Genomic DNA, 12,310 nt, shown 5'->3' on the forward strand with positions numbered 1-12,310 from the left:
CACGGACTGCCCGCACACATTTCCCACAGCCCCGAATGAAGCCCCGCCTGCCTGCCGATCGGCCCTCCCCCGACTGTGGCGGCCCCGGACTTGAGTCCACAGCTGCCAGACGAGGATTCCGGATGAGAGACCCACGCTGTCGGGAATTTGGCCAGTCGGGGACGGAGCATCGCGGGGCGGGCCTCAGGCAATGGCCTGAGGCGGTGGAGTACGCCGATTGTCGGGGGTGGGGAATTTAAAAACCGCCGCCGTTTCCAATTTTGGCGCCAAAACGGATTCTCTGCCCTGTCGCCGAACGCAATTTCGGCGTCGGGGAGCGGAGAATCCAGCCCAATAATCTGCAGTGGCCAGAGAAATCCAGGCCCTTGTGATACGAAATAGTGCAATTCTCAGTTATTGTCACTTGCCTATTTCCCCAGCTACTGCCCAAAATGGGTCAGACAGGTACGACTTCCAAACAGAAAAACTGTTTCGCTTGATTTCCAAAAATATTTTATTAATTGTTTCTCAACTAACTCCTTCTGTAATATAGAGAAACACCCCCGGGATCTTCCCAGGAGCATCAGAATGCAACATTTGACATCCAGCAACATAATTGGGTCAGATGTCAAAAGGCTCGGTCAAAGAAGTAGGTTTTAAGAACCATCTTAAAAAAGAAGAGGTGAAGAGGTTTAGGGAGAGAGTACCAGAGCTTAGGGCCTTGGCTGCTGAAGGCACAGCCACCAACAATCAAATAGTTAAAAGCAGAGATGCTCAAGAGGCCAGAATTAGCTGAGTATAGGGATCCTGAAAGATTGCAGGGCTGAAGGAGGTTACAGAGATTGGGAGGGGCGAGGCCATGGATAGGTGGTGGGCAAATGAGACTTGGTGTCAGTAAAAACATAGGCAGCAGAGCTTTGGAAGGTGTCAAGTTTACAGAATTGAACTTTTAATACTTTCTGCAACATCTTTGGAAGTTACTCTCCAGGCAGCAAGAATGGATGACCAGGCCCTGCTGACTGAGTTGACCCTTGGTCAAGATGAACAAATGAAGGTGTGAACAATTGGTCCTATGACCTTTGATTGGGGAATAGAAAATCAGACAGGGTTTTGGCTTCCGGTTGCTACCGCAGAATTACAGGATCATTTGGGATAAAAAAGGCTGTTAATTCGTCCAGAATGTTTCAAAAGTCCAATCCCACATCCCACTGCAAGATCCTATTGATTCTTCAATGATTCCAAGGTTTTCATCTCTGTTACGCTATCTGGGAATCCATTCTATAGGTTGATCACTCTCTGTAGGTAGAGAAACCTCCTGATATCTGCCCTAATTTCCAAGAGCCGGTGCAGACTCGATGGGCCGAATGGTCTCCTTCTGCACTGTAAATTCTATGAATCTATGAATTTGCCTTTCAATAATTCAATTCGAGACCCTTTATCTTCATCTCACAATTTACTTCAAAGTAAGCTATGTTGCGCTGATGATGGAAGAAATGGCTATTTAAGATGGTGGATAGAGTTCCAATCAAGTGCATTGCTTTACCCTGGATGGCGTTGAGCTGCTGGAGTGTTGTTGGAGCCGCACACATCCAGGCAAGTGGAGAGTATTCCATCACACTCCCGTACCAGCCTCCCCGGACAGGCGCCAGAATGTGGCGACTAGGGGCTTTTCACAGTAACTTAATTGAAGCCTACTCGTGACAATAAGCAATTTTCATTTCACTTCTTGTGCCTTGTAGATGGCAGTCAGGCTTTGGAGAGTCAGGACATGAGTCGATCACCAGAGTTCCCAGCCTCTGACCTACTCTTGTATCCAGAGTATTTAAAAGGCTGGTCCAGTTATATTTCTGTCAATGGTAACCTCCAGGATGTTGATCGTGGGAAATCTGATGATGGTAATGCAATTGAATTTTAAGGGGTGACAGTTAGACCCTCTGTTGTTGAAGATGGCCTTTGCCTGGTGTTTGTGTGACATTAATGCTGCTTGCCACTTTCAGCCCAAGCCTGGATGTTCTCCAGGGATTGCTGACTGCGGGTAAAGACTGCTTCAGCATCTGAGGAGTTGCAAATAGAATTGAATCTTGTGCAATCATTAGCAAACATTCTCATTTCTAACCTTGCGAGAAAAGGACATTGATGAAGCAACTGATGATGTTTGGGGCTAGCACACTACCCTGAGGAACTCCTGCAGTCATTTTCCTGGAGCTGAGGTGATTTACCTCCAACAACCACAACCATCTTCCTTTGTGCTAGGTATAACTCAAACCAGTGGAGAGTTTCTCCCAGTACAATTGTCCAATGACTTCAATTTTGATAGGGCCCATGGAAGCTACATTCAGTCAAGTGCTCCTTACAATAAAAGGAAATCACTTTCTCCTCACCTCTAGGATTCAGCTCTTTTGTTCATGTTTGGACCAAGGCGGTAATGAGGGTTAGAACCAAGTGTTCCTGGCAGATCCCAAACCGAACATTGATAAGCAGATCATTGATGAACAATTATGTTCGGTACAGATTGTGGTTGAGTACAATTCTGCTGCTGCTGCTGGTCCACAGACATCCAGTTTTGAGCTGCGAGATCAGTTCTGAATCTATCCTATTTAGATTGTGATATTATAGGGCAGCACGGTAGCATTGTGGATAGCACAATTGCTTCACAGCTCCAGAGTCCCAGGTTCGATTCCGGCTTGGGTCACTGTCTGTGCGGAGTCTGCACATCCTCCCCGTGTGCGCGTGGGTTTCCTCCGGGTGCTCCGGTTTCCTCCCACAGTCCAAAGATGTGCAGGTTAGGTGGATTGGCCGTGATAAATTGCCCTTAGTGTCCAAAATTGCCCTTAGTGTTGGGTGGGGTTACTGGGATAGGGTGGAGGTGTTGACCTTGGGTAGGGTGCTCTTTCCAAGAGCCGGTGCAGACTCGATGGGCCGAATGGCCTTCTTCTGTACTGTAAATTCTATGATAATGTAACATGTTTTAATGTGAAGGCTGTTACATATGTCTTTAAGGCACAACATCACTTTTCACCTTTGCCTGTGAGCAGAGCACACACACACAATTCTGATGCCTTCAACGTTTCTACCTCTGTATAAATGTTGCCATGAGCCTAGTCTCAGTAAATGAACCCACAATGTGCGATCGATGTCTTCATATCAGTATAACAACAGGACATGGTGATCAGAGGTGGTCAAACAGCCTGGCAGCAAAATTAAGTACAGGTGCGACATGGTGAACAGCCTTAGACCGTGCTACATGGCACAGGTGATCCTTGACATTCTGGATGACCACAATGAAGTCACAACATCAGAGTACAGAATGGTGACTATACAGAAACACTTTGATGAGATGATGCTGAAATAGAGCTGGTAAGCAGATGAATCCCTTGTGGTCAGATTGCATGTATGTAACGATCCTCACAGCTGGACAAAGCTTACAGGTCCTAAGTACTTAATAGAATGTCCAAATCTAACAAGACATGTAGAAGGTGTGGCCTTCTGCATGGGTCAAGTGAATGCCCAACTTTCCAGTGATACTGCAAAGCTTGTGACAGAAAAGGCCATGGCAGTGGCAATGCATGAGAGCAAAGGCTGATGCAGATACAAAGAGCCGTGTGCTGATCCAAACAGACTGTACACAAAACAGGTACCTTCCAGCAATAAGAATGACCATTCAATATCCTGTCAGAAATATACATACACAAGAGGTTATTGACAAACTAGAAAATGACAATGATCGCTAGATGTGAGGATGAATGGTGAACACATATTCACACCAGCAATCTCAGGGAAAACTGTCCAAAGTGTTTGTCAAGATCAAATTATCTGCCCTGGGAAAGTTGGTAACTATTCATTATTGGTCAAATTAGCAGAGGAACAAATGGCAACATGCTAACCCCCCAAATTCTAAAAGACATATATCCACAGACATGAAAGGCCATGGTGAAATCTATGACTGTGCAAACATTGGTATACAATGGTTCTGTAATTCCAAGTGCAGGATCTATAGTCCTGGAGTCCATCTACAATCAATACTCCTTCATGTCACAGGTATTCTACATTGTGGAGACTAAAGACCCAGCAATCACAGGTCTACTGGCATGTCATGATCTCACACTAGCAACAATCCATGAAATTAATCAGCCATCACATGACAGATCAACATCAGAAGGGATTCTTATCCCCTCAGTTCACAACCTAAAACTGAAATATCCAGAATATTTTGACAAAATTGGCAGCATCAAGGGAGCTGCAACATTCCACTTGCAGGTGAATGCTAGTCTGTCAATTGATCCACCGCATAAATGCAGCGTACACATATAAGACAAACTGAAGGTTGAATTAGACAACAGAGAAAAACTGAATCATCAGAAGCGTACAAGAGTGCACAGATTGTTGCAGATTGATCAAATCTGTCATAAAGGACAGATAATTGAGTTTATGCCTCAATCCACAATGTTTAAACAAAGCTTTGAAAAGTTGTCCTGACAAAATACCCACATTAGCGGTGTTAAATTTGAGATTAACGGTGCAAACTTCTTCTCGAAGCTTGGTGCAATGCATGGTTATTGGTCAGTACATCTCGCGATAAGCCCCAAGAACTTACTATATTTCACATCCCATGCATATGATAATGTATTCAATTACTTCCTTTCAAGTTAACTGGTAGCCAGGATCTCTCTCAAGCTCACATGGACAGCACTACAGGCTCTGTACCAGAATGTACCTTTATCATCAATTCACTGCTATTGTGGGAAGAATAAAGCAAAAACATGACCACTATCTGCACTTATTGAAGCAAGCGGCATGTAATGAAAGAATGATGTTCAACAGCCTGAAATGTGACATAAATATGCAGCAGGCCAATTTCTTTGGTTCTATTTATTATAGTGCTGACATATGTCCCAATCCAAGTAAGATACTGGATACTAAAACCATATCAACTCCTCAATATAGGGATGATCTTTCGGGCAGCATGGTGGCGCTGTGGTTAGCACTGCTGCCTCACTGCGCCGAGGTCCCAGGTTCGAACCCGGCTCTGGGTTACTGCCCGTGTGGAGTTTGCCCATTCTCCCCGTGTTTGCGTGAGTTTCACCCCCACAACCCAAAGATGTGCAGGGTAGGTGGATTGGCCACGCTCAATTGCCCCTGAATTGGAAAAAATGAATTGGGTACTCTAAATTTTAAAAGAAAGATAAGGATGATCTTTGAAAATGTCTAGGTCTCTTTAATTTCTTGTCTCCATACATTTCCAATTTCACTCAAAAGTTTAAATTGTTAAGGGGATGGTTGAGAAAGAATGTGCCTTTCCTGTGTTGTGAATCCCACCAATACTTCTTCGAAACATTGAAATAGTCATTATAAGGAGTATAAACATTGCAATTTTATGATCCAGGGAGACAACTACACTGGAGATAGATGCCTCAAAGAGAGGTGTGGGAGCATGTATGCAACAAAAAGGCAAACTTATTGCATTTGCTTCAAAACCTCTGCCCATAAAACAATCCGACTACTCCAACATCAAGCAGGAAACATTATCTTTACTTTGTGGGATCATGAGATTTCATACCTACTATTTGGGGAAAGATTTATGATCGAGACCGACCACTGGAGATGATTTAGCGAAAACCATTGACTAGTGAGCGCATCACCAAGATTGCAACATCCCTTGATAAAGATTTAATGTTATGACTGTGAGATCAGGTACAAGCCAGGTAATTTAATGATCACATTGGATACACTTAGCAGATTATCTAACCCAGTTAAAACAGAAAAACTACCCTTGGATCTACAAATTGACTACATTGACATCAAACTTGAAGATGTTCTCCAAATTAATCTTGTTTATTTTGTCCAACGCAAATGCCAGGAGCTTGAAGAAAAAGCGAATGATTCCATATGGCAGGAACTTTGGAAAACCATGATTAATGGATGGTCTGATTCAATTCACCACACGTGAGACCATTTTGGCCTTATCCGGATGAACTAGATATCTACCAGGGAGTCAAAGACAGGCAGGTTAGAAGACTTGCCAGAGACACAGGGCGCAATTCCCCCATGGCCCTACCAGTAGATTCAATGACGGGTAGGGGGGAGAATTTGGTGGGAGTGCAACAAATTAATTTCATGCCAGCGTGAATTTTCTTGAAGAACTTCTTCTGGTGCCCACCATGGCAGATCAGGAAACCCTGCTGGGCGGCAAAGAACTAGTTTGCATCCTGCTATTGGGATGCAGATGAAAGCTCTACTGGAATCCTCCCCCATACCCAATTCTCCACAAAGCCAGCAGGAAACAGCGGCTCAGTGGTTAGCACAGCTGCCTCACAGCGCCACGGTTCGGGGTTCAAACCCATCCTGGGTCACTGTACGCATGGAGTTTGCACATTCACCACATTTCTGCGTGGGTCTCACCCCCACAACCCAAAGATGTGAAGGGTAGGTGGATTGGCCATGCTAAATTGCCCCTTCGGTGGAAATTTAAAAAAGAAAAGGCCTGGGGCTGCCTCCAAAGTTTGGAATAGAGGCTATCCGCAATTCTAGACCTTGCAACGCCATAGCAGTGGTTGGAGCGAGCATCTACTGATGGATCTTCCAGCTTCATCGTCATCAAGGCTGTCCATCTTCTGGTCTCGGAGTGCTTCCAGCGGTCCATCTTCCATTTCAGGAGGTCTATCTTCCTACTTCAATAATGGGTCAGTGACATTGGGCTCCATTTCAAAATGGCGCATGGATACGAAGCAGACTATGCACCATCAGGCATAACCTGTCACAGAATACGAAGCAAAACCTCTGGTTGCATAATGATGAGGTTGGGGCCGGGAGATATGGTGGTTTCCCGCCGACCTCTGCAGCAGGAAATACCCCACATTCCCAGCACTGCTATGGGATTTAGTCTCTAAATGGGAGAATTCCACCCACAGCCTTTTGGTCGGGTACAATCAATGACATTGACGTCTTTGTCAAGAAATGCAAGGCATGTCAGGAGCATTTGCCAAGACAGCACAGAGAACACTCATAACACGTGATTTTCTACCTATCCTTCATCCAAAATCACATCTGAGTTCTTTCATGTCCATGACATTGACTTCATCGTAATCCTCGAATAGTTTACCAAGTATCCCATTATTCAACAACTGCAAAATACATTAAGCTCAACTGTTGTGCACGCTCTTAAAGTGTTATTTTCAGTTTATTTGGTATGCCTAGTGAGGTCATTATCAATAATTTATTGGCGAGACATTTCAGGAAACAAGGATTTGTTCAGAACAAAGGTCCTGTGAAGTCATGACACAGAAAGGCACAACACTGAGACGCAACTGAAGACAAATCAGATCCATTCCAGCTCCTCAAAGCTGTAAGTCCAATTGCATTGAGGATATGATCCTGAATGAAACCAGGAACAACATCCAAGAATAACAATCCCACAGATCACTGTAAGTAATTAAAGAAACCTCCTGACAAGATTATCATTACAAGATCTGGGTGTACCAGCAGATTATCTTTACACTTTCGAGATTCATAACTTCACCAGTTCTATACACTTATCGAATGGTAACTAAACATGAACATGTTTTGTTAATAGTTATATTTCTTTGAAAGGGACAAAAGTATCTTTAAAAAGAAAGGGAGATATTGTAATATGCCTTCAAGGTATAGCAACATGATATTACTACAAGGGAAAAGTGTTACGTGATCCAGTCTTAGTTTCACTTTTGCCTGTAAACAGCACATGCACAGCTCTGTTGCGGGATTCTCCATTGGTGGGATCCTCCACCCCGCTGGCTGCACACCCACACCCACAGGTTTCCTGAGGGTGTGGGGTAGCCCACAATGCGAAGCCCCATTGGTCGGCTGCGGGAACAGAGAATCCCGCTGCACCCGCTGGAAAATGGGGCTGGAGGGAAGGAGAATCCCGCCCCTGATGTCTTCAGACTTTTGACCTTTGTATAATTGTTCTCATGTATCTCGTCCACATAAATGAACCCAGAATGTGTTTACAATTGGTGCTTTTATGTCAGTGTAACAACACAACCAAGACAGGACTCTATCTACAGAAGGACTCTATGGTGGTTGTTCCTAACAATAATGTCACAGACAGACATATCTGTGACTGGTAGAATGATGAGGACAAGGTCAAGTCAGTTCTTCCCTCTTCTTGGTTCATTCATCACCTGCTGCAGGCCCAGTCTGACACCTATGTCCTTCAAAGCTCGGCCAACTTGGTTAATAATGGTGCTGGTGAGTCACTCTTGGCAATGGGCATTACTCAGAGTGCATTCTGCGTCCTTGCCACCCTCAGTGCTTCCTCCGAGTGGTGTTCAACACGGAGGAATACTGATTCATCAGCTGAGGGAGCATGGTAGGTTGTAATCAAGGTCTCCTTGCCGATGTTTGACCTGATGCTCTAAGACCTCTTGTGTTCTGGAGACCCAGCTCCACTCCCTCTCAACTGTATTCGACTCTGCTGCCACCTCTTGTGGGTCTGTGTTGTCAATGGGACAGGATATATCCAGGGTTGGTGATGGAGGTGTCTGGAACATTGGCTTAAAGGTATGATTCCATGAGTGTGACAAAATCAGACTGTTGCTTGACTAGTTGGTGAGACAGATCTCCAGGTTTTTGTGAGGAGGACTTTGCAGGGTCAGCTGGACTGACTGTCTTTGTTGTGTTTGAATCCAGTGCCTGAATCAGTTCAGACCCATCCAGTTTTATTCCTATTGCTTTTGTAATGGTTTTGATATGACTATGTGGCTTAATATGATGTTTCAGAGGGCAGGTAAGAGTCAACCAGGTTGCTGTTGGTTAGGATGCTGCCGGCCCAGGTAAGGATAGCAATTAATTGAGCCCAAACATCACCAGTCTTTTAGGGACAGAGTTACTGATTTCCCTTTGTGTGACCGAGTATTTCCTGATTTCATTTCTGTGGGGTTCAGCTCTAACTTTAAGATAAAATGTGCCCTCTTTTTGTTCGAGAGGAAATAGTTTCTCTGCATCTCCTCTATCTTATCCATTCATCATTTTAAGAACCTGAATTAAGTCACTTTTCAACCTCCTAAACTCAATTTTGTGCAATTAGATCACACAATTTAACCCTTTAAGCTCCAGTGTCATTTGGTCATTCAACATTGTACCTCCTCCATAGACACCATGGGCGGGATTCTCCAATCCCGTGGCAGAGTGTCCATGCCGTCGTAAACGCTATCGCGTTTTACGACGGCGTGAACGGGCCGCTTGCACGTCGAACGGCGCTGGAGCGGTTTGCACCGTTCCAGCTGCAGATCCCGGTGCGAACTGTGCGCCGCGGGATCCATGCATGCACACTTGCACCGGTGCCAACGAGGACATGCGCAAAGGCCCCGGCGCCAACGCGCGCATGCGCAGTGGCCTCCTTCAACGCGCCGGCTCCGACGCAACATGGCACAGGGCTACAGGGGCCGGCGCGTAGGAAAGAAGGCCCCCAGCCACAGAGGCCGGCCTGCCAATCGGTGGGCCCCGATCACGGGCCAGGCCACATTGGAGGCCCCGCCCCGGGGTCGGACCACCCCCCACAGGCTGCCACCCGACCCTTACACGCCGAGGTCCCGCTGGCCCAGAGCAGGTTACAATGGCACCGGCGGGACTCGGCTCTTTTCCTACGGCCACTCGGCCCATACAGGCTGGAGAATCGGCGGGCTGGCCATGTAGAGCGGCCCACGACCGGCGCCGCGCCAACCACGCCAGTGCCAATGGCGCCATTTCTCCGCACTGTGGAGAATAGCGTGCCAGTGTCGGGGCAGCGTGGCCCGTTCACGGGGATTCTCCGGCCCGGCCTGGAAAAATCCCGCCCCATATCCTCCTGAGGTTTGGAGCCCAGAACTGAACACAGTAGGTCCGAACAAGATTCTGTCCCTTTGAACCATTACTTTCTTCCCTTTGTATTCCAGCTCCTTTCAATTTATTAAACTTCTTGATTACTTTTGGGACATCTTCACTAGCTTCGAGTCATCTCTATCATAGAATCCTGACAGTGCGTTTAGCCCATTGAGACTACACCAACCCTCTGAAAGAACACCCCACCTTGGCCCACTTACCCCCCACCCCCACCCCGTAACGCCACCCAATCTTTGGACACTAAGGGGCAATTTAGCATGGCCAATCCACCTAATCTTCACATGTTTGAACTGTGGGAGGAAACCGGAGCACCTGGAAGAAACCCATGCAGACACGGGGCGAAAGTGCGAACTCCACGGAGTCACCCAAGGTTGGAATTGAACCCAGGTCTCTGGCGTGAGGCAGCAGTGCCAACCACTGTGCCGCCGTGCCACCTATATCCTCCGGACTGTAAATGCCCTTGATCTGTGGTATTGTGTGAAGCAAATAATGGCATGATGGGAAAACTAGTCAAGCCGAGGTCAGCATGTCCTGGGAACTGGGTGACTCTGAGAGTCTAGATAAGGCTTGGAGCTAGAAGTAGTCTTAATACATAACAAGCTGAACAACTATCTCTTCCTGTTCCTAAACAACTTCTTCCCTTTCTTAAAACAAAGACAAGATAATAATATGAAACTCAAGTCCCCTGGAGGTCAGCAAGGTGACGCCATTGTAACGATTATTACTTATGTTTTACTTTCAATCAAATTCCTGACCAAGCTGTATTCATGTTATCTTGATCCTATAATGTATAAGAATCGCCTTCTTTTCTGTACTATCGCAGACTTGAGACGGACTCAGCAGTTTGTAATTGACTGCTTTCCGACTCCAAGTATCAGCCATATACTGCTAACAGTCAGTTCTAAATTCGGAAATAAAGTTCAGTTTTGCTTACCTAATGAATGCTGTTTGAATTTCTCTATCACAGTCAAGACGCGGGGAAAATATAAAATACAACAGATCCTTCAAAGCTTTTTGTCTCCCACCATTAAGAAAATACTATGATTTTTTTTTTAAATCTTGGATGCAAAGTCAATGATACTGTATAACACTTGGCCATATTGAACTCCATGTTCCACAGTATTGTTCACTCATTCTGAAAACTTGAACGTACAATTCTCTATTCCTTCCCCAGGCCAATGATAGATATGGGTAAACTAAGACCCCTGTACAGATTCCTGGTGAACCCTGCTTGTCACATCCCATCAAACAGAATACATTCGTTTAATCATGACCGTCTATCTCCTCTCTCCCAGTTATTGGTCTGGGAGCCAATACCTCCGCAAAAGGTGAATAGGATAATGGCAAGAAATTGTCAGGGTTAAAAAAAACATCCATTTTCACTCTTCCCACCTTCTTCGTATGGGCAGCACGGTGGCGCAGTGAGTAGCAGTGCTATCTCACAGCGCCACGGTTCGCTCCCGGCCCCGGGTCACTGTCTGTGTGGTGTTTTCATATTCTCCCTGTGTTTGTGTGGGTCTCACCCCAAAGATGTGCAGGGAAAGTGGATTGGCCACGCTAAATTGCCCCTTAATTGGAAAAAAAAGAATTGGTACCCTAATTTTTTTTTTAAATTCCAACTTCTTAGCAAAAATAATTTTTCATTTCCCTTTTGTAATATTCTAACTTACTAAATTTTTCATTCCAACTCACTATAAATTTGGGATATGTTTTATCTTGATATGCTCCTTCCCAATTCTCGATTTTCCAGCTTTGACAAAGGGTCATCTGGACTCGAAACGTTCGCTCTTTTCTCTCCCTACAGATGCTGCCAGACCTGCTGAGATTTTCCAGCATTTTCTCTTTGGCCTCGATTTTCCTGAGCCTTTGAGATCCTGCAAATTTCAGTTCCAATGTCATCTCCATTTTGTAACATAGCTGTTTGTTGAAGATAGTTTTGCCATGCTCCACCTTCCTTTGAAAATGAGCTTGTCTCAAGACTTTGTTTTACCCAGCACTTCCCTCCTTTTTGCGAAAAATGTAATGAATCAGCCATGTATAGCATATACATCAGATTAGATGGGTATAGGACACAGAAACAGGCCATTGAGCCGAACTGGTCCAAGCTGGAGTTTGTGCTCCACCACAGCCTCCTCTCATCTTTTCTCATCTAAATCTATCATCATAAACATCTACTTGCTTCCCCTCATATGTTTTTCTCGTTCCGCTTAAATACATATTTATAATTTGCTTCAAACAATTCCTGCAGACGATAGTTCCATGTTCTTACCACTCTTTAGTTGAAGAAGTTTGTGACTATCTAAATAACCTTTATTTATGATCTTCCCCAAGAGAGTGAACGTTCTCCCTGTATCCACCTTATCAAAGCTTTTCAGAATCTTCAAGATCTCTCTTAGGTCACCCCTCAGCCTTCTTTTTTCAAGAGAAAAGAGACCCAGCCTGTCAACCCTTCCCCGATATGTATTTCTACACA

At 45.2% G+C, this 12,310-nt stretch overlaps 1 protein-coding gene across 4 annotated transcripts in view; it reads right to left on the bottom strand.

Moving 5' to 3' along the window:
• The window catches only part of LOC119971580 (homeobox protein Meis1), a 239,591-nt gene that overhangs the window by 153,380 nt on the left and 73,901 nt on the right, over positions 1-12,310 (bottom strand). The gene's annotated exons all lie outside the window — the stretch shown is intronic.

This window comes from Scyliorhinus canicula, chromosome 1 (genome assembly GCF_902713615.1).
Source record: "Scyliorhinus canicula chromosome 1, sScyCan1.1, whole genome shotgun sequence".
NCBI classification, from domain to species: Eukaryota; Metazoa; Chordata; class Chondrichthyes; order Carcharhiniformes; family Scyliorhinidae; genus Scyliorhinus; species Scyliorhinus canicula.